Here is a 27,408-nt window from a genome sequence, read left to right as displayed (position 1 = left end):
CAAAAATAAAACGCAATATCTAACTATTTCAATGATTTTACTGAGTAACAGTTCATATAAGGAAATCAATTAATCAAAATAAATGTATTAGGCCCCAATTTATGGTATGCACATGACTGAGCATAGGCCCACCCACTTGGGAGTCAAGCGCAGCCAATCAGAATGTGTTTTTCCCCACGAAAGGGTTCTATTACAGACAGAGAAACTCAGTTTCATCAGCTGTCCGGGTGACTGGTCTCAGACGATCCTGCAGGTGAAGAAGCCGGATGTGGAGGTCCTGGGTTGGCATGGTTACACGTGTTCTGAGGTTGTGAGGCCTGTTGGAAGTACTGCCAAATTCTCAAAAATAACGTTGAGGTGGTTTATGGTAGAGAAATGAACATACAATTATTTGGCAACAGCTCTGGTGGACATTCCTGCAGTCAGCATACCAAATGCACGCTCCTTCAAAACATCTGTGGCATTGTGTGACAAAACTGCACTTTTATTGTCTCCAGCACAAAGTGCAACTGTGTAATGATCATGCTGTTTAATCAGCTTCTACATATCCCACACCTGTCAGTTGGATGGATTATCTTGGCAAAGGGAAATGCTCACTAACAGGGATGTAAACAAATGTGCACAAAATGGTAAGTAGGGTTTCAAAACCTGAAAAACAGCAAGAGCTGAAAATGAATAGACCAACACTAACCACATGAATAAAGCCTCACTGCTAGGAACCAACACTAATCAAAGAACAGGCATCAGGCAGACAAGGGGGTTTCAAAGCCAGTCATTTCTGAGAAGGAATAATGTGAAGAGAGCACTATGGGGGATTCTCGGACTTGAACCGCTTCCCCCAGTAGTAATCAGTATTAGCTAAAGAGGCACTACTCATTTCTTCATCCTCAATCATAATCACTTTTGTCAGAACATCACTTTGACATTCTGTAGCTAGACTTGCACAAAAAGGAAGCAATCAGGCCAGTGAGCTACAGAACATAGCGGGAGTGTGGCCAGTTTTTACAGAGCACATTAAGTAATTGAAGTCTCCATGCACACAGTCCCTCCCTCACCCCCTACTGTATAGACCACCACCCCCTACACAGGCTTTCAGACCAAACGCAGCTCCGCCTCCTGCATCTTAATGAGGAGAGGGAAACCAGAAAGGAGGAAAGTGAAGACATCACAATATTGGAAGCTGAATAAAATGAGTGAACACACCCTGGGGCGGCCAGGAAGGGGGGTTTCCAAGGAGTCGGCTGAGCGGGCCGATTGTGTCAAGACGAAGGCGGCAGACTCAAACAAAACTGACATTTCAAAGCAGCAGAGCCTTGTAGATGGGAAAAGAGCAGCTAAGACACTGCATTCAACGGCAATTAGCGATTCAAGTTCGAGATGCTGTCTGCATTGGAAAACAGCACCATTTTCCCATCAAAACCAGCACATAGCTGACTGCTCTCATAAGCTTTGATCTTGCCCCCTGCTTTCTTTCACTGGTAACCACGACGACTATGCAAACTTTTGTCAAATCTTTTAAAAATGTAATTCATGTAGAATCTGTCCCATCTATGCACACGTATGGGGGGGGTGGTTGGGGCAGACAGATGGCATAGGCACTATAGGTCTATTACCCTTCATGCTCAGAGCCACTATAGTTCAGCTACAATACATTTCATGTAATCTCAAAGCGCTTCAAGAGCAAAAAAAAAAAAACATTCAAGATATCATGACAGGTCAACCAACAGAGGCCAAGTCTTTGGAAGTGGCACCCTCTGAAGATGGAGAGGGTCAGTTCAAGACCTGAGCGGAGAAAGCTGATCAGAGGACGGTAGATGATGGTGTCTGCTGAAGATCTTGGAGGGGGCAAGTCTGGGAACCAGCCTGACTCTTAAAACCACTGGACTTTATTTTCCACTCTGTATAACACCCACTTGGGTGATGCCTCAGTAGCACTAGGCACCAGAAAGATCACCACAAAGTTCAGAATAGTAGCCAGTTGTCCTCACTACGAACCACCTGCCTCAAAACTGCTGTAGTCCTCTAGCTGCCACTCCTCAGATGTTCTTAGAAGGCCAGGAATAGGCTTCCAGGTCAAACAAGAAAGCTGATACTGTATCCAGATGCATTTTTCAAAACAAAAACATTAGCCATTTAGCTATAATATCCCAATATGGAATTGTATAGATATTTTCCCCCATCACTAAAGTACAGTGTACCATTATGGCTTAAAATGAGTTAGATGCTGACATTTCTGGAATTGGCTTCAGGAGCGAGAGCCAAAATATAACATTTTATAATTTGTTGCTAATGAGATATTACATCTGAAATGTTTGCCGAATGCCTCAGTGGCTCAGCGATAATGAAGGGAATCCTCTGAGGTGACTACCATGCTGAAACAGCCTTTAGGTGCTTAGATCCAAAAATGGGTTTAACTACATTTTAATTGACTTATATTTACCCACACTGTATTCTCCTGCAAATATATAAATAAATAGGTCTCTCTGGCACTCCTAGAAGACTTAAATAGGTCACTCAGTCTCCTGTGAGTCACTGATCCTGGCAAGAGACCAAATAGTGCAGTTATAGAGAAGACAGACTGGGGCCTAATGATCGACACTGAACGTTTTCAACAGTGTCATTCCAATTATTCACTTACACAATAATAGCATTTTATAAAAAAAAGTTGACATATGCTACATAAATTACTTCACATTCTTACAAGAAAATTTAATTTTGTAAAAAAAAAAAGTAGCCTAATAGAATTTCCATGTAGTAAAGAAAATAAGGCTTCCAGGTTGGCAGATGTGTGTATAGGCCTATTGCACAAAACATACCACAGTGCAAGCTTTTATGAAGGAATCTCTTAATTCCTGCATTAGACAAAGTTGACACCATACCAAATTCCTCCAAAGACTGAGGCAGTCATTTCTTCAGACAGGACCAGGTGCAGCAGGCTCCTTCCTCTCCAGCCCCACGGCCTGCCTGCCTCCCAAGCCCAACCTAATGTAGCCCTGCCAAGGTTGGTGGCGGGGCTAGGATTTCAGGCAGTTTACGAGGGGATGACCCACTGCCTGTCATGTCAGCCACCTGGGGTCGACCATTCTGTAGCGCCATCGATCTGCCTCGCCACACACCCAATCGCCGACACACGAACACTGAAGTACATTATGGCCATTGGCACAGACCCAGTCACTGCAGTGCACCGTAGCCATCCTGCCCCTCCCCTCTTATTCATCCACTCTGAGGGAGAAGCACAAAGGCCAGAGGAAGTATGACTCATCTTAGTAACAAGATGCATTCTTCAGAAATCTCCACAGACGTGTTGTTTGCTAAATGAGGAGCAGCTAGTGAATGTAGTGGTATGGGGTTAGCAGAGTGACTGAGTGCAAGAGAGACCGCGAGAAAAAGAAATCAACAGAGGTAGGGAGGGAGAGAACAGAGAGAGAAAGAGCAAGAGAGAGAACGAGGAGGGTGGGACTGGAGGGGGAAGAGTCATCACTCATGATGTCGGTTACAGCTCCACAGATCAACGTTCCCTCTCAAACCCCACTGATATATTCCTTGGCTTCATTCTGGGATTTTCTGAATCACAGATGAAACCTTCATGTGCACATGAACTGCGTGAAGAGTAATTTATTGGAGTTCGAGAGACAACATAGCGGGGCGACAACTCGTTCTGCTGAGCAGGCAGAAAATGTTGAGGCACAGAGAAAATAAATATGTAAATCATTGGGTTGAGACAGAGCCTAACACACGCACAACCCCCACCCAGTCCCAAATAATCCATCTGCAAAACTTTGCCATCAATAAAGAGCATGAGCCTTGCACCACATCTCTCACACACAGTCCACAACATTGATGAAAAAGCTCCAAAATTAAAATTGGCAATATTTTTGATCTGGTGCAAGGCATTAACATTGAGCAAGCTAGAGATAATATGCAGAGGGAGAAGACACTGGGCCTGGCTGAGTCAAGCTACTATGTAGACTAGTCTGGTTCAACGAGAACAGTCACAGTGAGTAGTGTCTCCACATTCTACTGCTAACCCATTTAGCCTGACTTTATTAAAATCAGGAACAAAAGATGTAATTAAACTGAGCCTGCTTTTCCTCACCGAACAGAGGCTGGCAGTATAAACACACAAAATTATCCCAAGCACACGTACAGGCACCAGGTTCTCCATTAGCCAAAAAAAAACACCATCTTTTGGCAAACATAAATTTAAAAAACGATAAATAGTTGCCGGGCCAAATTGTCCGGGAGAAAAAAAAGAAAATAAAAAAAAAGAGTTGGTCAGGTAAGATGCCGCCTGAGTCATGTATATTATAAAGATTTGGAATGGCTTGATAAAATAGAGTAATGATGTGTATCATGCGCAATTGGTGCATTTCAGTTGAGCTTAGTCTGTAGCACTTGGAAACTAAACACCGTTGCCAACTATTCACATCGGAGAGTTCCAATGCCGCAATCACTAGAAAGCAACTGCCTATAACAGCAAACCGTTATCAATAAGTCACGTATAACACACAACACGATAGTTCGAAATACAATAAACATAACATTTATTATCATCCAGTAGAACTGTAAAAATATGGATATAATTTGAGCTTTGGAAACAAGTGCTTTCATACATTAGTCAACCATTAGTACACTACCCTCCAAACTTTTGATCTATAAACAGTTGAAGTCGTAAGTTTACATACACCTTAGCCAAATACTCAGTTTTTCACAATTCCTGACATTTAATCCTAGTAAACCTTCCCAGTCTTAGGTCAGTTAGAATCACCACATTATTTAAGTGAGATAACGATTTATTTCAGCTTTTATTTCTTTCATCACATTCCCCGTGGGTCAGAAGTTTACATACACTCAATTAGTATTTGGTAGCATTGCCTTTTAATTGTTTAACTTGGGTCAAACATTTCAGGTAGCCTTCCCACAATAAGTTGGGTGAATTTTGGCCCATTCCTCCTGACAGAGCTGGTGTAACTGAGTCAGGTTTGTAGGCCTCCTTGCTCGCACACACTTTTCAGTTCTGCCCACAAATTTTCTATAGGATTGAGGTCAGGGCTTTGTGATGGCCACTCCAATACCTTGACTTTGTTGTCCTTGAGCCATTTTGCCACAGCTTTGGAAGTATGCTTGGGGTCGTTGTCCATTTGGAAGACCCATTTGCGACCAAGCTTTAACTTCCTGACTGATGTCTTGAGATGTTGCTTCATTATATGCATACTTTTTCTTCAAGATGCATTCTATTTTGTGAAGTGCACCAGTCTCTCCTGCAGCAAAGCACCACAACATGATGCTGCCACCCCCGTGCTTCACGGTTGGGATGCCTCCCCCTTTTTCCTCCAAACATAACTATGGTCATTATGGCCAAACATTTTTATTTTTGTTTCGTTTTTACTGTGGATATAGATACTTTTTTTTTGTACCCGCATTTGGAAATTGCTCCCAAGGATGAACCAGACTTGGAGGTCTACAATTATTTTTCTGAGGTCTTGGCTGATTTCTTTTGATGTTCCCATGATGTCAAGCAAAGAGGCACTGAGTTTGAAGGTAGGCCTTGAAATACATCCACAGGTACACTTCCAATTGACTCAAATTATGTCAATTAGCCCATCAGACGCTTTAAAGCCATGACATAATTTTACGGAATTTTCCAAGCTGTTTAAAGTTACAGTCAACTTAGTGTATGTAAACTTCTGACCCACTGGAATTGTGATGCAGTGAATTATAAGTGAAATAATCTGTCTGTAAACAATTGTTGGAAAAATTACTTGGGTCTTGCACAAAGTAGATGACCTAACCGACTTTTTTTTTTTTTTTTTTTTTTTTTTACCTTTATTTAGCCAGGCAAGTCAGTTAAGAACAAATTCTTATTTTCAATGACGGTCTGGGAACAGTGGGTTAACTGCCTGTTCAGGGGCAGAACGACAGATTTGTACCTTGTCAGCTTGTCAGCTCGGGGGTTTGAACTCGCAACCTTCCGGTTACTAGTCCAACGCTCTAACCACTAGGCTACCCTGCTGCCAAAATTATAGTTAACAAGAAAATTGTGGAGCGGTTGAAAAACGAGTTTTAATGACTCCAACCTAAGTGGATGTAAACTTCCAACTTCAACTGTAAATGCATGGCACGGTTCTCATTTCACAGGAGCATTGAAGAATAAGCTCTCTCTCAATGAACCAGCCTTGACATAATTTCAGTACTTTCATATCGAATTTGATTGACTAACATCAATTTAAAAAATAATTAATAATCATCATTTTGTGGACGCCTAGACTGTCCTCTTTCCACTGCTGTGGGGCTGAATCGCAGCTGGACTGGGAAGTGGGGCGAGCTGGCCAAGTCATGGCTAGAAGGGATCCAGCTTTAGCTAACCCTAACCCTTCTCCTAACCTTAACCTAAATCTCCTAACCTGCTGTGTAAGTTCTCCTAAGCCGCTACGAAAAGTCAAATCCAACATTAATTTGACAAAAGCTGGAACCCATGGTGTTGGTAGCCATGTTTTGCTATACATTTTACCTAATTAAAATGCTTATGCCAAGGTTAAATTAAATGAGAGGCCTAGATTATATTTGAAAACAGCTGTGTTTTATTAATTTAAGAAAGTTTCATACAAATAGCCTATAGGACAGGTCGTTCGCAAATTATGATGCAAATAAATTTTGAAGTTGTGTTTTATTACTGTGTAGGCGACGTGTTCTTCAAGGCTAAATGTTATCTTTTTTAAATTACATTCATGATTTATAGCAAATGGCAATGTTTTGGTTTTCAATAAAACCTTTGATAAGAACATTGTTCTACTTTATAGGTTAATTTCTGTTAAGATGAATTACAATAATTTAAATATGATTTTGACCGCAACCGGCAAATGGCCCAGCGACAGCCGGGTTAGGGGAGAGTTTGACTGGCTGGGAGGTCCTTGTCCCATTGCGCTCTAGCGACTCCTTGTGGCGGGCCGGGCACATGCACGCTGACTTCGGTTGCCAGCTGTTCGGTGTTTCCTCCGACACATTGGTGCAGCTGGCTTCCGGGTTTAGTGAGCAGTGCGTCTAGAAACAGTGCAGCTGGTGGGGGTCGTACTTTGCATGGCTGCCGACTGTCGCCTCTCCCGAGTCGGTACGGAGGTTGTAGCGATGGGACAAGACTAACTACCAATTGGATATCACAAAAATTGGGGAGAAAAATTTGTAAAATGTACAAAAATATATCAAAACAACGTGATTCTGAGTACCGTGGGTGGACGCCCTAATGGGTTACACACCCAATGAATATGGATGTCTGGGAACAATCATGCCGGTCACGTTGTCCGGTGCCAAATTTCCCTAATGGAAACCTCGACAGGCCCACAAACTCCAGTGCACGTACACACACACACACCTCGATGGACATTGGAATAACAATGTTATTAACGCTCCCAGCAACAGACTTGACTACAACTTTGTTTTGGGATGAAGATCAAACTCAAAAGGCCATCTTTAGCAAGTTATTAAGCCATTTAACTTGGGTAGTGAAATTTGCATTTTGCTGAGAGTGCATAAGCTAGCCACTAATTAAAATGGATACTAAATAGTATGATGAGAGCTCCATTATCATTAGCTGTGTAAGCTTAGCAAAATCCTTCGCCAGCACTGAGCACAGAAGTCTCTTAAGAGTGTAAATCGTATAGGCATATAAATTGTTTCGACTGAGCCTAGGACAAAAAAAGCAAAGAAGAATATGCAGGTCCTGTAATAGGCTTTCACAGATCAAGGACACAAGGTACTAGGGTTGTGTGATATTTAGCAGGTCGAGAGTTTCAAGTTCCTTGGTGTCCACATCACCAACGAACTATCATGGTCCAAACATATCAAGACAGTCATGAAAAGGGCACGACAAAACCTTTTCCCCCTCAAGACACTGAAAATATTTGCATGGGTCCCCAGACCCTCAAAAGGTTCTACAGCTGCACCATCGAGATCATCCTGACCGGTTGCATCACCGCCTGGTATGGCAACTGCTCGGCATCTGACCGTAAGGCACTATAGAAGGTAGTGTGTACGGCCCAGTGCATCACTGGGGACAAGCTTCCTGCCATCCAGGACCTATATAATAGGCAGTGTCATAGGAAAGCCCACAGAATTAGAGACTCCAGTCACCCAAGTCATAGACTGTTTTCTCTGCTACCGCACGGCAAGCAGTACCGGAGCGCCAAGTCTTGGACCAAAAGGCTCCTCAACAGCTTCTATCCCCAAGCCATAAGACTGCTGAACAAGTCATAAAAATCGCCACCGGACAATTTACATTGACCCCCACACATTTTGTACACTGCTTCTACTCGCTGTTGTTTGTTACCTATGCATAGTCGCTTCGCCCAGACCTACAATGGACAGATTACCTCAACTAGCCTGTACCACCGCACACTAACTCAGTACTGGAGTCCCCTGTTATATAGCCTTGTTATTGTTCCTCTTATTGTATTACTTTGTATTTTAGTCTACCTGGTAAATATTTTCTTCTTGAACTGCAATGTTGGTTAAGGGCTTGTAAGTAAGAATTTCACAGTGAAGTCTACACTTGTTGAATTCAGCGCATGTAACAAATAAAAACTACAATATGAAACTACGATATGATAAATATTGCGATACACGATAAATCATTTTTGCGCCATTACTGACTAAATCATTCTAGACAGCCATTTTCATGCTAACAGACCTAGTCATTGCACTAAACGCCAGTTAGCATTGGCTCGTGAAACTACCTCTAACTTCCTTCATAAGACAGACAAAATGGTTTTCATTAGTTCATCTGACTCAGGCAAAGTAGATAAAGGGCCTCATTGACAAAATCCCGAAAATATTTAAAGGGTATTTCCCATCTCTGTCACATAAAACCTCTCACATGAGAGGTGTGCTTTTGAATACAGGTGTTTACCCACTAATTGCATTTTGGAACATTTGCGGGTGTAGCCTATTGCTGCACATTGCTACGCATATAATGTGAAGAAATTGTTCAACATTCTAAAACATTAGAATCTCTTACATCAGCATCATTGCGTTTGAATTGTTTATTTTATTGTTGTTTTTTTTTACGTACAGTGTATGAATTTAGGATATATTGCCCCACAACTGTCCCGGAGTCTATCAGGAATATTTATTTCTCGCACAGAACAAGCTGACCAATAGAATGGGTAAACTTTTCTACTAATGGGAGATAGTAGATTGACATTAGCTAGTGATTTTACTGTTCGTTACTTGTTGGCTGAGGAAAATTAAATGTGGACAGATTTTGCCAGGTAGCCAAGCAGTTAAGAGAGTTGGGCCAGTATCCAAAAGGTAGTTGGTTCGAATCCCCGAGCCAACTGTGAAAAATCTGTTGATGTGCCCTTGAGCAAGGCACTTTTCACCCCCTTCTACTATTAATTTAAACTTTATTTAACTAGGGAAGTCAGTTAAGAACTAATTCTCACTTACAATGGCAGCAAGGTAAAACCCTTAACCCTAATTGCTCCTGTGAATCTCCCTGGATAAGAGCGTCTGCTAAATGACTAATGTAAATGTAATCATAGTGCCCTCGGAATTCAACAAGGACGCACGCCGTTGCATCCCCCTGTGAAAAGGACCAAATCACATGACGGGTATTGGCAAATAAGAATTTAGATATCTGACAAAGCCATGTAAGTGAGAGGTGCTATGGAGCACAGCGATTGGCAGCTGGGAGACGCAAATTAACATTATTATATCCAGCCCAAGGAAGCAACGAGCATTCATTTTTTGTGGGCCTTATGGCCACACAAAGGAGCATGGCCGTCGATGCCGCCGGGAAATTTGAGGCCTGGCACATTTTTTCATTTTCATGTGTATCTGAACAAAATGTTTTGATTATTCTGGGCAAGCAGATTCATTAAACCACCACCACCACACACACACACACACATTTATTTTACTGATCCATGTCTACAACAAATTTCTGCCCGAATTTTACACCATACGTTCAGTCGACATATAGCCTCTATTCAGCCTAGTTTATTGGGGAGAGGGAGCGACAGAGTTAGGCAGTGTATTGCCAGATTAATAAAAAATGAAAGTGTTGTGCTTCAGTAAACTCGCTCTCCATCCCGTGAGGTCTTTTGAAAACTCTGAACCAGTGCTGCATTCCCACATCCAGTGAGGGGCTCTTTAAAAATTCATTAATTTACAGCAAAAATAGATTAAAGCGCCCAGCTGAGCAAAACTCAAAATTTGGCTCCTGAATAACATTAATGATAAAACATCTCCCACAAGCACTGGGGGTTTCGCCTGAGGAAAAATGTGCTGGCTTTCTTTCACCTTACAGCACCTTGAGAATAATGTATTTTTAATCATTACTAAAATAATGCGTTTCTAAATTGTAATTTTTAATTATGACTTTCCTTAGATTCAAAACAGCTGAGTAAAAACTGCACAAACTCATTAAAATCCATCCTAGAAACTGCCGTTTCCCATAATGCTCTGCCAATGTCAATCTATTCACCATTTGATATCAAGGCTTCAGAGCGTTCAAATGACAGCTGCTGAAGGCCCCCCAAAAACGCCTGGAACTGCAGTTACTGTAATTGTGCTGGCCAGCACTAAATTAGGTTCACTTAAGTGCAATTATCCCCCTCTGATCTTTCACATAAAGAGATGTCTTTAACATGGAGGAGTGGGCTCACACAATATGACTGCAAACAAGATTCAAATTTGAATCAGAGAGGCATTTCCATTACATGAATGGCTTCATAGCTAACCTGCATTCAAGTGATGCACAGCAATGCTAATGAAGACTGAGCTAGTCCCATCTCACAAACATCAAAACCAGGAGCACAGACTTCATACTGGATTAGAGCAGAACATGGGAGAGATTTCAAACAAACCATTCAGTCAGTTAGGCCTGAGCTTGTTCAGAGAGCCTGCCTCCATTCAACAATCACCATCATAGTAACAGAGGAGCATGTTTGTGCCCACCAAATCCACAGGGGAGAAGAGTCTTGTAGTAGAGGAACAACTGCAAAGCATGAGAAAAAAATGAGCTAGTTTCAGGCAAACATGACTCTGGGATAAAATAGAAGCATAGGCCATGTGTTATATAAATATAAATATGTTTAATCAATAAGGACACTACACCACCTTATTGCAAGTGGATTGAAGACCATCAACTGCCCTCTAAACTAGTAGTACTGCTGTCAGTCACCCATCACTAAAAGAATAGCCCAGCCTATGACATATAGGATTATGATGGCTTATATTTTGTTGTCTGACTGCTTGGTCTTGTCTGTGGATAGCCTACCTGTTGGGCTCAGTCTGTCCGATCCCAAGGCAGCATCAGACTGGTACGTTAAGCCTGCCTAGCCAGGGGCTTAACTACCACCAGCAGTCTGATATCTGCATCTCACGGACTTCCATTTGAATAATCACTTCCACAAGGGGAGAAATTAAAAAGCCTATCAGTGAGACGGGGCTAGGCACAGGGCCACAGCTGAATTTCAAATGAGCTGCTGGTATGTGAAAGGAGAGAGACCGGCTCTTAGGTCAGCTTTGTCAATATGGAGACTACCCAACTCTCTTTTAAATGGTGTCATTATCTTAAAGACCACAATATTCAACAATGGGATATCGCAATTTTATGAAATGTAAAACCTGTGAAATACAGTATTTACAGGTAGATAAGATGAATACCCTAAGCCACTGAACAAGCTCCACAAACGGCAAAAAAAGTTATTTTGTTTAATTCCAGAAAAATGTCAGAGCAGAGGTTTGTTGCAGCACTGTTAGGCACAGCTGGATAATGGCTTCGCTTCACAAATGTCGCCTGAAACCTCAATCAACGCTGCACAAAGAAAATCTAAAAAATTGAGGTGAAATGCAGGTCTTCCACACAGGGCTCTGAAAAGACAGAAGGCAGCCTCAAGCATGATCCTTGTGAGTGTACATCTGAAGCACTATCCTAAACCATCAGCACACTGCATAGATATTCCCATCCCTGATCACAAGAAAACCTGCCAATGGAATCTTTCATTCAACAACAGTAAAGTGCTAAGTGGAATAACCCCTTTCAATGTTCTGGTATAATTTGTGGAATGCTTATGCATTGTGGATTTAACAACATGGTGCTTCCTTATGGTTTCCAGGCGAATTAAGTTGTGCCTCACCTCAAAATGCAGCACATCCTAATTTATAATTGTTTATTTGTGTTTTTGTTCTACCTTATGTTATTTTTATTACGAAATTGATATTGATTACGGCGGTGTTGGGTTTAGAGCTTGCAAGAAAGGCATTTCACTGTACTTGTGCACGTGATATTAAAACATCCTTGGATGGAAATGGTGACAGACCGAACAAGCAGCTGCTGTGTCTCTACTTCCTGAACTATCTTTATGTCAATTTATCGCTGCTTGATTTTATTAAATATATACACTGCTCAAAAAAAATAAAGGGAACACTAAAATAACACATCCTAGATCTGAATGAATGAAATATTCTTACATACTTTTTTCTTTACATAGTTGAATGTGCTGACAACAAAATCACAAAAATGATCAAGGGAAATCAAATTTATCAACCCATGGAGGTCTGGATTTGGAGTCACACAAAATTAAAGTGGAAAAACACACTACAGGCTGATACAACTTTGATGTAATGTCCTTAAAACAAGTCAAAATGAGGCTCAGTAGTGTGTGTGGTCTCCACGTGCCTGTATGACCTCCCTACAACGCCTGGGCATGCTCCTGATGAGGTGGCGGATGGTCTCCTGAGGGATCTCCTCCCAGACCTGGACTAAAGCATCCACCAACTCCTGGACAGTCTGTGGTGAAACGTGGCGTTGGTGGATGGAGCGAGACATGATGTCCCAGATGTGCTCAATTGGATTCAGGTTTGGGGAACGGGCGGGCCAGTCATAGCATAAATGCCTTCCTCTTGCAGGAACTGCTGACAAACTCCAGCCACATGAGGTCTAGCATTGTCTTGCATTAGGAGGAACACAGGGCCAACCGCACCAGCATATGGTCTCACAAGGGGTCTGAGGACCTCGTCTCGGTACATAATGGCAGTCAGGCTACCTCTGGCAAGCACATGGAGGGCTGTGCGGCCCCCCAAAGAAATGCCAACCCACACCATGACTGACCCACCGCCAAACCGGTCATGCTGGAGGACGTTGCAGGCAGCAGAACGCTCCTCCTGCTCCTCCTTGCACAAAGGCGGAGGTAGCGGTCCTGCTGCTGGGTTGTTGCCCTCCTACGGCCTCCTCCACGTCTCCTGATGTACTGGCCTGTCTCCTGGTAGCGCCTCCATGCACTGGACACTACGCTGACAGCCACAGCAAACCTTCTTGCCACAGCTCGCATTGATGTTCCATCCTGGATGAGCTGCACTACCTGAGCCACGTGTGTGGGTTGTCGACTCCGTCTCATGCTACCACTAGAGTGAAAGCACCGCCAGCATTCAAAAGTGACCAAAACATCAGCTAGGAAGCATAGGAACTGAGAAGTGGTCACCACCTGCAGAACCACTCCTTTATTGGGGGTGTCTTGCTAAATGCATATATAAATAAAAAGATCAGGCCTACAATATTGTACTCAAAGGTGATATCCTTAAAATGACAAGTGGATAAATTGAATTACACAGGGCATCTAAGAGTGGTCTAATTTCGTGCAAATACAAACATTGTAGCCAATACTGTTCAAAATGGTCCATGGTCAAGAAATTTGAATAGATAAGGGATATGAAAATCTTCAATATTATAACGGTGAAGTCTTTGATGCACTGACTATTGGGCTAATTTCACAATGCTCAGAGAACGGTTCAGTGCTCACAGCCGCAACAATACTGCTGCACTCTCTCTCCCTCTACTATCCAGTCATCCAGAAACAACTCATTCACCATTCATGCATTTCTATCAAAGCACATCAAGTAAGAAATTCACATTTAAAAATTCTATATGCATGTTGTGTGCACCTAAATGGTAAATTGTGGATGACACCATCTAATAAATATCCTAAAAGCAGATTAAGCCACTTACCATCACTATGAAAACATATTACGTAACATCCTAAAAGCAGACCCATTCCTGTACTCAAGACTCAAACTGTGGACAGCATGTAAGGATTACGGAAAGGATAGTATAATATTGTTCCGAAAGAGAAATCGGGACCAATAAAGAACATGTTTCTATAGTAGGGAGAAGATAGGCTCTCTGACAGCCACCATACAATTACCGTGGGGGGGGGGGGGGGGTGAATGAGCCCACAAAATAAGGTGAAAATTGAGCTGAATTTTACCTCCTGCCGAAAGGTATGACCATATTAGAAACATATTTCCACCAAATCACATTACAAAACAAATATACATTTATCACCGTTAGACAAAATACATAAATGTGCAATCAAAGCAGCAAGATTTGTGATCAGTTACCAAGAAAACAGAGCAACCAGTGGAGCACAAACAAGACTGTCAATTAGGGCTGTCCTGACAACAAAACAAAACCTTGGTCGCCCGAGAGTAATCTGTTATTTCGACCAATCAATTGGTCAAAATTTTGAAACTGATAATTTTCCATATATTGACACACCCAATGTTTGAATAAAATCAACAACATGTAGGCTACTGAGCTTATGATGCTTTAAGCACTGATCTAAAATGAAGACATTTCTAAAGAGGGAGCCAGAGATCAATATAGCCTAACCAGAAGAAAAAAAAATTAAAAATCCTGACTCCCCACTGCTGCTGGCCTTTGCAGATCCTGTGTTATGCTCCTGAAGTTGCCGGTAATAGGCTACAGCACCGGTCAGCAACCTTTTCCACTTGGAGTGCCAAGTTATCAGACCAGTTCTACTGATCTGCGTGCCAGTTATGATTTTCACATGCACATTTTTGTGGAACAGTTTAATTTAATTTATAGTAAAGTCTTCATATCTCAGAATCAGTGTCAGGTGGTTAATCAAAATTCTAAATGAAAATACAAATATAAAAACGTATTGCTATTGCAAAGGTTAAAGATAAAACAGGTTAAATAAATAAAAAAATGCCAATATGAAAAAACTGCCTACGTAAAGCCAACAAATAAAAACATTGCAGCCTGCAGGTAGAAAATATCCTGGCTACACAAGGCCTGTCTGCTGGGAACTTGAAACATTGTATAAAATATTTCCAGTGCCAATGAGCTCTGGACAGACAGGCCATTTTGCACAACGGCTAAGTAATCAGGCAGGCCCACTTTAAGAAGTTTCCACTGGATCAGAGCATTACTTTTTTTCCCCTTTCATGCCGAGGTGTAATCAAAAAGAGAGAGCGGGAAAGATTTTTAAATTAAGCTACGTTGAGAAACTATTGTCATTCTCCATGGATTTAAAAATAGACCAAGAAAAACATTACTTGAGAAGCTCCACAGTGATGTTGAGTTATAGCATCAGATCCCCAAATGGGCACACTTATAGGTCTACACTTGCCCTACTTTTACATGCGTAATCAGGTCCGTGTCCTTACTCAAAATTGACAGGGGCGCTCCAAACAAAAGACAATTAATTGACAACTGGTAAATGGAATAAAACATACCAAAACCAGCGTAGCCTAGGTTGTGCTCTCTGCAAACAACGTGTCCACTCCTACAACGGCATCAATTAGACGAATAATAATAAATTGAATGCATTAACAGAAATTACAGTAACCAAACCATCGCAATGAGAGAAGTGGTAATTAACAGTAAATGTACTACTGGTGATACTAGTGTGCCACCCCCACGATCTCCACAATGGATTAGTCCACTCAGACAGGCGTGAATCAGACATGTCTCGTGCCATATTTTTTTTTTTAAATCTATTTTAAACTGCACGAATAAAAATCTTGGTCGACCAACAGCCTATCAACCAAACAATCAACCAGTGGACTAAATGGGGTCAGCCCTATGCTAAATACAACCAATAGATCAGTTTACTTATCTTCATACAATAACTATTTACACATTGTTACGAACACATAGCTGATAATATAATATTTGAAATGTCTTTATCCTTTTGAAACAATGGGTGGTTCTCAAAAATGCTTACTACTGTGCTCCGAGCATGCAAATTGGATTAAGGTAGGGTCTGAGTACGAGTCTAAACCAAAGTACGCGAAACAGAGCATGGAGGGCATTTCTCGAATGCATACTCCGTTTGTACATATTTTGATTCATGCATTGATGCAAGCCTCAGTGGAAAGTATGTAAAGAAATGACGCACCCATGTAAGAAAAAAATTATGCAACATTTCTTGAAATCAGTGTCGGACATTTGAGCTGAAGCTAGAGAAAATACACTAACTTCAGAATGAAATGTTGCCTATTCACATCTCATATGTTGTTACCTTACTACAATATTTTATCTTGATACATTAATAAATACATGTTGTGTTAATTTTGTAATGTTTACCTGCCTGCGTACTGTGGATAGCAAGCCCATAAGTCAATAGGGCTAACTGGATAGCTACTAGTACTGTTAGCTAGCAAGATAGCCACAAATAATTGTTAGTTAGCTATCCACATGTTGTTTTGTCTGTTGTTGCCATTGTCCTGGCTGGAAGAAGGGTCGGTAAATGGGGAGGTGAAGCGTGAGGTAACACAGTAGGGGGAGTACGAGTGCATCTCAAATGTATTGCTTTACGTGTTCTCCACACTCTCGTCCTCAAGAGAACGTGGTTGAAGAATGCACTCGGAGCATGAGTGTGTGGTGCACAGCAGTGTGCATATTGAGAAACACTCCTTTACGATTACAATGTTCACTGTACATTGTCATCTGTACATTGTCATGTTTTTTGTTCCTCACTTTTGTTCATTTCACTTGTTTTGGCAATGTAAACATATGTTTCCCATACAAATAAAGCCCACATCAATTTAATTGAGAGAGCGCACAGACAGACAGATTAATGGTAAATGGTAATCCCATTTCCACTACTACTATTAATACCTTATTGCTGTTGGTCCCACCATTTTTTCAATGCAAGTAATTTAACTTGCCATGTCAATAAAGTCTACTGAATTGAGAGAGAACATTGAGGTCACGTTGCATGATGTTCGTCTCATCATACACATTTGAAAAGCCCTCCCCATTACTGTTCAGCAAAACAACTGTACTTCGGGGAATTGGACACTGACTAAAATACCCATTTAAAAAAAAACAAAGTCTAATGGAATCAAAGGCTTACTCAATCCTGAAATGTTCATCCCTAACTATAACATCTTCCAAAAAGAAAGAACTGTCAAAAAGGGGCGGAGTTGCAATCTACTGCAGATGTAGCCTTCAGAGTTGTCATACTTTCCATGTCTGTGCCCAAACAATTCACGTTCAATTCACGCTTCTACGTTTAAAAACTCACCTTTCCAGAAACAAGTCTCTCACCTTTGCCGCTTGTTATAGAGCCCCTTCAGCCCCCAGCTGTGCCCTGGACACCATATTTGAATTGATTGCCCCTCATCTATCTTCAGAGTTCGTACCGTTAGGTGACCTAAACTGGGATATGCTTAAAACCCCGGCCGTCCTACAAATAAGCTATATGCCCTCAATCTCACTCAAATTATTAAGGAACCTACCAGGTACAATCCGTAACCATGGGCACCCTCTTAGATATCATCCTGACCAAGTCACCCTCTAAATACACCTCTGCCGTCTACAACCAGGAAATCAGCAATCACTGACTGCATGCGTAATGGGACTGCATTCAAACGACCACCACTCATCACTGTCAAACGCTGCCTAAAACATTTCAGCGAGCAGGCCTTTCTAATCGACCTGGCCCGGGTATCCTGGAAGGATTTTGACCTCATTCTGTCAGTAAAGGATGCCTGGTTGCTCTTTAAAAGTGCTTTCCTCGCCATCTTAAATAAGCATGCCCTATTCAAAAAATGTAGAACGAAGAACAGACATAGCCCTTGGTTCACCCCAGACTTGACTGCCCTTGAACAGCACAAAAACAGCCTATGGCGTTCCGCATTAGCATTGAATAGCCAGCGCTATGCAACTTATTAGGGAAGTCAAGAACCAATATACTCAGTCAGTTAGGAAAGCCAAGGCTAGCTTTTTCAAACAGAACTTTGCAAAAATGTTTTGGGACACTAAAGTCCATGGAGAATAAAAGCACCTCCTCCCAGCTGCCCACTGCACTGAGGCTAGGAAACACTGTCACCACCGATAAATCTACAACAATTTCAATAAGCATTTTCCACCTGGCTACTCCTACCAACAGTTCAGCACCTCCTGCAGCAACTTTCCCAAGCCCCACCTCCCCCACTATGCAATCTGGTTTCCGAGCTGGCCATGGATGCACCTCAGCCATGCTCAAGGTCCTAAACGATATCATAACCGCCACCGATAAAAGACAGTACTGTGCAGCCGTCTTCATCGACCTGGCCAAGGCTTTTGACTCTGTCAATCACTGCATTCTTATCGGCAGACTCAACAGCCTTGGTTTCTCTAATGACTGCCTCGTCTGGTTCACCAACTACTTCTCAGATAGAGTTCAGTGTGTCAAATCGGAGTGCCTGTGGTCCGGACCTCTGGCAGTCCCTATGGGGGTGCCACAGGGTTCAATTCTTGGGCCGACTTTTCTCTTAAACACACACACACACACACACACACACACACACGTCGTTGCTGCTGGTGATTCTCTGATCCACCTCTACGCAGACGACAACATTCTGTATACATCTGGCCCATCTTTGGACACTTAACAAACCTCCAAACGAGCTTCAATTACATAGAACAATCCATCCTTGGCCTCAAACTGCTTCAAAATGCATGCTCTTCAACAACCACAACCGCCCGCCCGACTAGCATCACTACTCTGGACGGTTCTGACTTAGAATAAGTGGACAACTACAAATACCTAGGTGTCTGGCTAGACTGTAAACTCTCCCTCCAGACTCACATTAAGCATCTCCAATCCAAAATTAAATCTAGAATTGGCTTCCTATTTCACTCATGCTGCCAAACATACCCTCGTAAAACTGACTATACTACTGATCCTTGACTACAGCGATGTCATTTACAAAATAGCCTCCAACACTGTACTCAGGAAACTGGATGTAGTCTATCACAGTGCCATCTGTTTTGTCACCAAAGCCCCTTATACTACCCACCACTGTGACCTGTATGCTCTTGTTGGCTGGCCCTCACTACATATTCATCACCAAACCCACTGGTTCCAGATCATCTATAAGTCTTTGCGAGGTAAACCCCTGTCTTATCTCAGCTCACTGGTCACCATAGCAACACCCACCTACAGCACATGCTCCAGCAGGCATATTTCACTGGTCATCCCCAAAGCCAACACCTCTTTGGCCACCTCTCCTTCCAGTTCTCTGCTGCCACTGACTGGAAAGTGCAAAAAAAACATATATCTCCCTCACTAACTTTAAGCATCAGCTGTCAGAGCAGCTTACCAATCGATCACTGTACATGTACACAGCCAATCTGTAAATAGCACACCTCACCCCCATTCTGTTATTTATCCTCTTGCACCCCTGTATATCTGCACATCTATCACTCCAGTGTTAATGCTACATCTTTTATTATTTCACCACTATGGCCTATTTATTGCCTACCTCCCTACTCTTCTACATTTGGACACACTGTACATAGATTTTTCTATTGTGTTATTGACTATACATTTGTTTATGTGTAACTCTGTTGTTTTTGTCACACTGCTTTGCTTTATCTTGGCACGGTCGCAGTTGTAAATGAGAGCTTGTTCTCAACTGGCCTACCTGGTTATAAGGTGAAATAAAATAAATTACTCAAGTCATTATTGAAAACAGAAAAACTTGAACAGCAGTTTCAGGGCTGCATGTGCATGAAGACAGCACTGTAGCTGCTATTTCAAGAATGGGTGATTAAGACAAGCCAGACCTGATCTCTTTTTGTGGGATTAAGTTACCAAAATTGTGCAAATAAAATACTAGAACCTGAATCAACACAGCCTTGCCCTCAAGTGCTTTCGTGGTTCTTAGTAGCCAAACTTGCCAGTGACAATTTGCCAATGCATTCGTTTTTTTATTAGACATCCAATTGGATTGTTTTATACTAGCTTCCATCGTTATATGGGGGAATCCCACAGACTACGAACCGCATTCTAACAGCTAATGAGGTGTGAGGGACCAAGTTGACCAACCAGTCAAGCTAACGACAGAGCGTGTGACAGTTTGGACTAACCTGAAAATTCCCAAATTAGCTAACGTTTGCCACTTAACGTTACAGTAGCAAGGATAAACAGCTGGCTAACATTATAGCTAGCAACACACCATGTAAAAAGAGGTTCGGTTCTCTTTACAACATGACTTGGTAGCTAGCTAACTGGCTAATTGACGATATGGAAGACGAATGCTAGCTGTCAAAGTTGCTCAGTTATCAATGGTGCTCGTAAGCTAACGTTCGCTAGATAGCTAGCTGTCAAGTTAGAGAGTTATAGCTAACTAACGTAGCTAAAATGATTAACCATGCTATCATGTTAGTTAATTGGCAACGAGCTACCTGGATCGTTACTAATGATGCCCCCATAGGCTCCGTCCCAGCAAAAAGATAACTGACAAGAGGCCCTGATTTCTGAACTCAATCCCCAGAACTTCAGTGCAGCTCACTTCCCCATGAAAGTCGTCCATTTCACGGGCCTCAGTTCAACTTCCATTCCCATGTTCTTACAGCTCACTTACCCTGGGTATATGTGGTCGTTGCCTTTGTCCAGGGAAGTGTTGAAGTAACTGCCCACTCCTCTTCCAACTGATCTTCAACAAGGAAGTCCCTCAGGTGCCTATTCTCTTGGCGTTTGTCCTAGATTAGACCCGTTGTGCCCTCACTGATGTGCCCGTGGCGTCCCTCTTCGGCTTCTCCGCCTTTTCCCTTTCTCTCGACAACCAACATCCGGGACTCTGTCGTTTGCAACACAAAAATACCCGGAACTACTTCCAACACAATTCAAGAACGATGCAGATTGCAAACTGCACTGGCTGTATTACTGCACTCTACGATGTACACAGCCACAAAAACTAGTCCCCTCCCTGCCGTCTCTCTCCCTCTGCCTCTGCTACAACTACTTAATAAAACGAAAACAATAATAGTATTAAAACACATATTTACTCAGAATCATTATAACAAAAAAATAAAAAATAAAATTAATGTGTTTTTAGCTATTAATAATCTTACTACAGGAGTAGTAGTTAATTGCAAAAAATGATTAATTTGACTACTATCCTTGACTTCAGATTATACTGTTGTTAGCAGCATCTAGTCTTCTACACGGAGCACTATCTTAGTAATGTTCATGTTATAAGACATATTGACATTTTTGGTTAATTCATACTTTGCTGGAATCAAAAATGTCTGATCACTATTAGTACAGTATATACAGTGTTTCAGCTTCCTCATACAGTTTTCGGTTGGAAAACAGAGCCTCCAGTGGGTACTCATTGAAAATGCTTCACTTGAGCTGCAAACAGGTTGCCAATCATATTTCCCATCACAAATATGTGATGGGAATAAGCAAATGATCTACAATTACATTGCGTGTTGAATGTAGCCATAGCCAAATACGGAGACATAGATACCACGCTATCAATACAGTAGATGGTCACTGTGTTATTGTGCAGTTGCCATTTGTATCACTTCAGGTTAATGTGTAGACTCTTTGTATGTAATCAGACTAAATCAAATAACATTTTATTTGTCACATGCGCCGAATACAACAGGTGAAGACTTTACGATGCTTACTTACAAGCCCTTTCCCAACAATGTAGTGTTAAGTAAGAAAAATGTGCAAAAAAATGAAAAGGGAATAGTAACACAAAATAACAATAATGAGACTATACACACAAGGAGTACCGGTACCTTGTCAATACGCAGTGGTAGGAGGTATTTGAGGTAATTTAGGTATTATGTACACTATCATTAAAAAGTTTGGCTTGGGGGTAGAAGCTGTTTAGAAGCCTCTTGGACCTACACTACCGTTCAAAAGTTTAGAGTCACTTAGAAATGTCCTTGTTTATTAAAGAAAAGCACATATTTTGTTCTTTAAAATAACATCAAATTGATCAGAAAAACAGTGTAGACATTGTTAATGTCGTAAATGACTATTGTAACTGGAAACGGCAGATTTTCTATGGAATATCTACATAGGCGTACAGAGGCCCATTATCAGCAACCATCACTCCTGTCTTCCAATGGCACGTTGTGTTAGCTAATCAAAGTTGATCAAGGCTAATTGATCATTAGAAAACAATTTTGCAATTATGTTAGCACAGCTGAAACCTGTTGTTCTGATTAAAGAAGCAATAAGTTGTTCTGATTAAAGAAGCAATAAAACTGTCCTTCTTTAGACTAGTTGAGTATCTGGAGCATCAGCATTTGTGGATTCGAGTGCAAGCTCAAAATGGCCAGAAACAAATAACTTTCTTCTGAAACTCATCAGTGTATTCTTGTTCTGAGAAATGAAGGCTATTCCATGAGAGTCATTGCCAAGAAACTGGATATCTTGTACAAAGCTGTGTACTACTCCCTTCACAGAACAGTGCAAACTGGCTCTAACAAGAATAGAAAGAGGAGTGGGAGGCCCCGGTGCACAACTGAGCAAGAGGACAAGTACATTTGAGTGTCTAGTTTGAGAAACAGACACCTCACAAGTCCTCAACTGGCAGCTTCATGAAATAGTACCCGCAAAACACCAGTCTCAATGTCAACAGTGAAGAGGTGACTTCAGGATGCTGGCCTTCTAGGCAGAGTTCCTCTGTCCAGTGTCTGTGTTCTTTCGGCCATCTTAATCTTTTATTTTTATTGGCCAGTCTGAGATATGGCTTTGTCTTTGCAACTCTGCCTAGAAGGCCGGCATCCCGGAGTCGCCTCTTCACTGTTGAAGTTGAGACGACTGTTTTGTGGGTACTATTTAATGAAAACATTTTAATTAGCCTTTTAAAATGATAAACTTGGATTTGTTAACACTCCATTGGAACACAGGAGTGATAGTTGCTAATAATGGGCCTATGTAGATATTCCATTTAAAAAATTGCCATTTCCAGCTACAATAGTAATTTACAACATTAACAATATCTACACTGTATTTATGATCAATTTGATGTTATTTTAATGGGGAACAAAGAAAGAAAAAAAAATACATTTAAGTGACCGCAAACTTTTGAACAGTAGTGTACATGTAGGTAGGGGTAAAAGTGACTAGAAAATCAGGATAGATCATAAGCAGAGTATCGGCAGCGTTTGTAAAGAGTGTGTGTGTGTGTTGGAATGTCAGTGTTGTACGTGTGAGTGTGTGGGTAGAGTCCAGTGAGTGTGCATAAAGCTGATACAAGAGAGTCAGTCCAAATAAAAAGTGGTCAATGCAAATAGTCTGGGTAGCCATTTGCTTAACTGTTCAGCAGTCTTATGGCTTGGGAGTAAAAGCTGTTCAAGTGCCTTTTGGTCCTAGACATGGTGCTCCGGTACCGCTCGCTGTGCGGTAGCAGAGACAAAGTTCTAGGACTTGTGTGGTTGGAGTCTTTGACCATTTTTTTGGCCTTCCTCTGACACCGCCTGGTATAGAGGTCTTGGATGGCAGGGAGCTCGGCCCCAGTGATGTACTGGGCTGTACGCAATACCCTCTGTATCGCATTACGATGCCAAGAAGTTGCCATACCAAACAGTGATGTAGCCCGTCAAGAAGCTCTCAATGGTGCAGCTGTTGAACCTTTTGAGGGCCCATGCCAATTCTCTCAGGCCTTTGATTTAACTGTGCCCCTGTTCTCACCTGGGTTTGTGTGTGCTATATGAAAGAGGAGTACAGTCTCTGCCAAGAGATGTGGACTTGTAGGAAGTGCACTTGTCCTGTCGCTGGTTGAAGCCTAGCTCCAGCTGTTCCCCCTCAATCACTTCATTGCTGGCAGTGGTGGGGTAATTCTGCAGTCTCTCAGGCTTTTGTCTGATGTTTGCCTTACTGGTGTGGTCTTCTACTGAGGCTTACTATGGCCTGTGCCAAAAGGTCCTTAATGGCACAGGGGGACGTTTGCTTGCCCTGTAGGTACAGTATCTAGATAAAGATAGCTCAATCACTGCATAGGTTATTATTATATCTGCCAAAATTGTTTAAGTGTGATAACTGACACAATGTATAGGCTAGCAACAACATTTATTTGTAAGGAAAAGTCTTCTGACAATTCAACTTCCACGACGATAGGTGGCGACATAGTTCTGAGTTGTTTAAATTGCAATGGAATAGATAATAGAAGACGTCACGCCAGACAACATCAGGAAGTCGACCACTACTTCTCAATCATCAGTGACTTTCTTTCGGTGTCTTTAAAAGTAAGTCATGTTTCTATTAATAAGATTCATTGAAATATTAAGCTAATTCACTGACAACTGCAACACGAGCCGAATGATCTTAAGTGCGTTCCCCATGCCAATGAACATCCTAGTAACAACGAATGTGAACCGCATTCCAGTGCACAATTTGGATGGCTAACGTTAGCAGCTGTAAAGTGTAGTTTGAAGTTGTAGCTAGTAGACAAAAGTGAGTCTAACATAATTATCCCATATGCCAACCAGTCAAATAATCAACTCGTGACTACTATTCGTCCCCTCAAAAGTTTAAGGGTCACAATTATCCTATTCCTACCAGAACGTTTAAAAGTAACTCTGAAAACAATGTCTCCGCTCCTCCCACACCTTACTCCGACATTTGTCCCACAAATTACAATTACACACTATGCGTAGGTTTTACATACTTTTTCAATGTCATTTTTGTTTTGTAGATTTATGTCTCCCTGGCTTGACCAGGCATTGCAGAACCCTGGACCCTCACTGTAGATGGGAAGCTGTCTGACGAGTTTTCCCTTCCATTCCATGTAGAGGAAGTCAAAAGGTAGATGACAGCTTTTGCTGAGCAGGATGGTGCTGATCACCTCAGGTCCCCCTGGAGTCTTGCACCATCCGCTTCCTGGATAACTTCAGCCGTGGCCAGCACGGAGCCTCTTCGGCAGAGTACTTACTAGAGTCCGGCTACGCTGTGATCTTCCTGCACAGACACCGCTCCTTATATCCCTTCACTCTGGGATTAATCTGCTGGACAATAGAGGGTTCTGGCTGTAGCCAAGTCATGGTCAACCAGCAGGCACTTCCCAACATTGGCAAAGTCCTGATGCGTTACCAGGCGGTAAAAGAGGCACGGCTTCTTCTGCCTGTGGAGTTCAGCACCCTGTCTGAGTACCTGCACCACCTCAAAGCTGCAGCACAGGCACTCAGGCCCATAGGTAGGTACTAACACTCAACTAGAAGTAGTAGCAGGGCTTATCGGGGTGTACAGTACATGCATGTGCTGGTATATTAAACATGCACTCGGTGTTCACTCCCCTCTCAGGGTCCAAGGCCATGTTTTATTTGGCTGCAGCAGTGTCAGATTTTTACATTCCAGCATCAGAAATGCCAGAGCACAAAATCCAGTCCTCCAATGGACCACTTCAGGTGAGTAAAGAAAGCCATCAAATACAAAAGCACATGCTCATTGATCCACTGTAAGCCAAGCCTCTTCTGTCCTATAGATCAGTATGAAGATGGTCCCCAAGATGTTGTCGCCGCTGGTGGACTGGGCTCCACAGGCATTTGCTTCAAGCTGGAGATGGACCCGTCCATCCTGCTGGACAGAGCTCGGCGGGCACTGGACAACAGGCTGTGGTGGCCAGCGTACTGGACACCAGACGAGGTTATGTAGTGGTGGTGACCCCTTACACTCAGGCCAAGCTAGTACTTACGGATGAGGAAGCAAGCAGAGATGTGGAGATCGAGGACAGTATTGTCAGTAACCTGACCAGAGCTCACGGCCAAATCATAACCCAACAAGACTGAGACCCCAGAGGTGTTTTCATTAGTTGCAATGGAAACTTCACTCCAAACAGAAAACGTTATGCAACAAAAACAGGTTACAACTGGACAAATTCATGGACATCCCTCCCTGTTTGATATGTTTGCTTCCTAGAGTAAGATCGCTTCTCACAGAATCTGACTAATGAATACACTCCAGTATACTGTGCTGCTTACTGGGAGGGCTGGCTTTGGTGGTCCGATGAAACACAGTAACGTGTCGTACAAGTCCCTGGGGCAGGGCACTATCTCTACTTTCTTCTGAAATCTTAATTCATGCTTGTCTAGTTTGGATCTTCATTTTATCTTGCAGGGCTTTCACCGTCCTAGATCAGACATTCATGTGCATGCATATGTAGGTTTCAGTACACACTGCCTTTAAAATCTAATATTTACATAATCACAGCAAAACAATCCTTGATCACCTTAACTTTAAGTATCATACTCATGTCACAAGGCAGATTACAACATATTGGTTGTGGAATGATAATGCCAACCAATGAATTGACTTAACCTCATAGCAGTTTGTCAGAGTAATATCACAGACAGAGAACATCAGTAAAGTAACAGACTCGGAACATTAAACCTTAACTGTATGTTGGTATTTTATGTGCTGGACAAATCACAAATCTACTCCACAGAGGGAACTGGCAACAGTCTTCCTTGAAGGCATGACACCCCATACAGCTAGCTATCAGTGATTGTGTAATTTACTTGCAAATGTGTGGGAACGGTGTGGTTGGTTATTTGAGTTTGACACTAAGTCCAGCACGAATACCAGACAGCTCTCCACTGTATCTTGTCTCCTCACAACAGACTTCACGAACCTGGAATACATTCAAGATTTTAATGTAGGTTTTTTTCAAAAATACACTTGGAATTCAATTTGATCCATAATTGACACTAGTTAAATTATACAAGTTGTCAATTTTGCTATCAAATACTGTATATCATATCAGCATACACACTACAAAGCAGGATCAAGGAGTTAGCCAGATAAATTGCCTCAATATTCTGAACTAATAAATAACGGAGCTTGAAATGGGCTATGGTCTAATTAACTCAACCTAAGTTTATTTTTCTAAATGATTCAGAAAATCAACAGTTATTTCTGGTTGTTAATCAAAAAGATGAAAGATGTGCCTGCAGGAGGTGTAAGTAATGCCTGCAAAACACTTTATCATACATAGGATTTGTATACATTTTATACACTGCAACTTCAAGTTTCAAATGTTGTCTACAAACTTGTCCCGTTATGCGGATCTTGGCTAGTCTGAAATTCTCTCTGTTTGACTCTGCGATTGCGGTCAGTCTTCTTCCTCTTTGGTGTAAACCCTTGGTTCTTGGCCATTAGCGGAAAGGATCGAGCAGCATGTACAAATTAGACAAAAGGTTTAAACCGGGAAGGGAATACTCTAACATATAAAGTACTAGAATAATCTGATGAAGGTCATGATTTGAAGTACTGGGTGAAAATGTTTTCTTAATATTGTGCTTTGTACAATGAGTATGGAAACAAGTAAATATTGTACATGAAGGCTAAGCTGTACAATAAATAATTA

The 27,408-nt window shown here is 41.9% G+C and overlaps 1 protein-coding gene and 1 pseudogene across 2 annotated transcripts in view; one reads left to right on the top strand and one right to left on the bottom strand.

The window, feature by feature from the left end:
• The window catches only part of LOC139371321 (forkhead box protein J3-like), a 146,101-nt gene extending 125,248 nt beyond the window's left edge, over positions 1–20,853 (bottom strand). For both annotated transcript variants that reach the window (XM_071111640.1, XM_071111643.1), the window contains exon 1: positions 20,662–20,853. The gene's annotated coding sequence lies outside the window, so the exon portion shown is untranslated. The remainder of the gene's footprint in view (positions 1–20,661) is intronic.
• On the top strand, positions 113–26,967 carry LOC139369490 (phosphopantothenate--cysteine ligase-like; annotated as a pseudogene).
• The last annotated feature ends 441 nt before the right edge of the window (positions 26,968–27,408 follow it).

The sequence above is a fragment of the Oncorhynchus clarkii genome, chromosome 17 (genome assembly GCF_045791955.1).
Source record: "Oncorhynchus clarkii lewisi isolate Uvic-CL-2024 chromosome 17, UVic_Ocla_1.0, whole genome shotgun sequence".
NCBI classification, from domain to species: Eukaryota; Metazoa; Chordata; class Actinopteri; order Salmoniformes; family Salmonidae; genus Oncorhynchus; species Oncorhynchus clarkii.
Note: the sequence above shows the minus strand (reverse complement) of the source record. Positions and strands in the feature narration are given on the sequence as shown.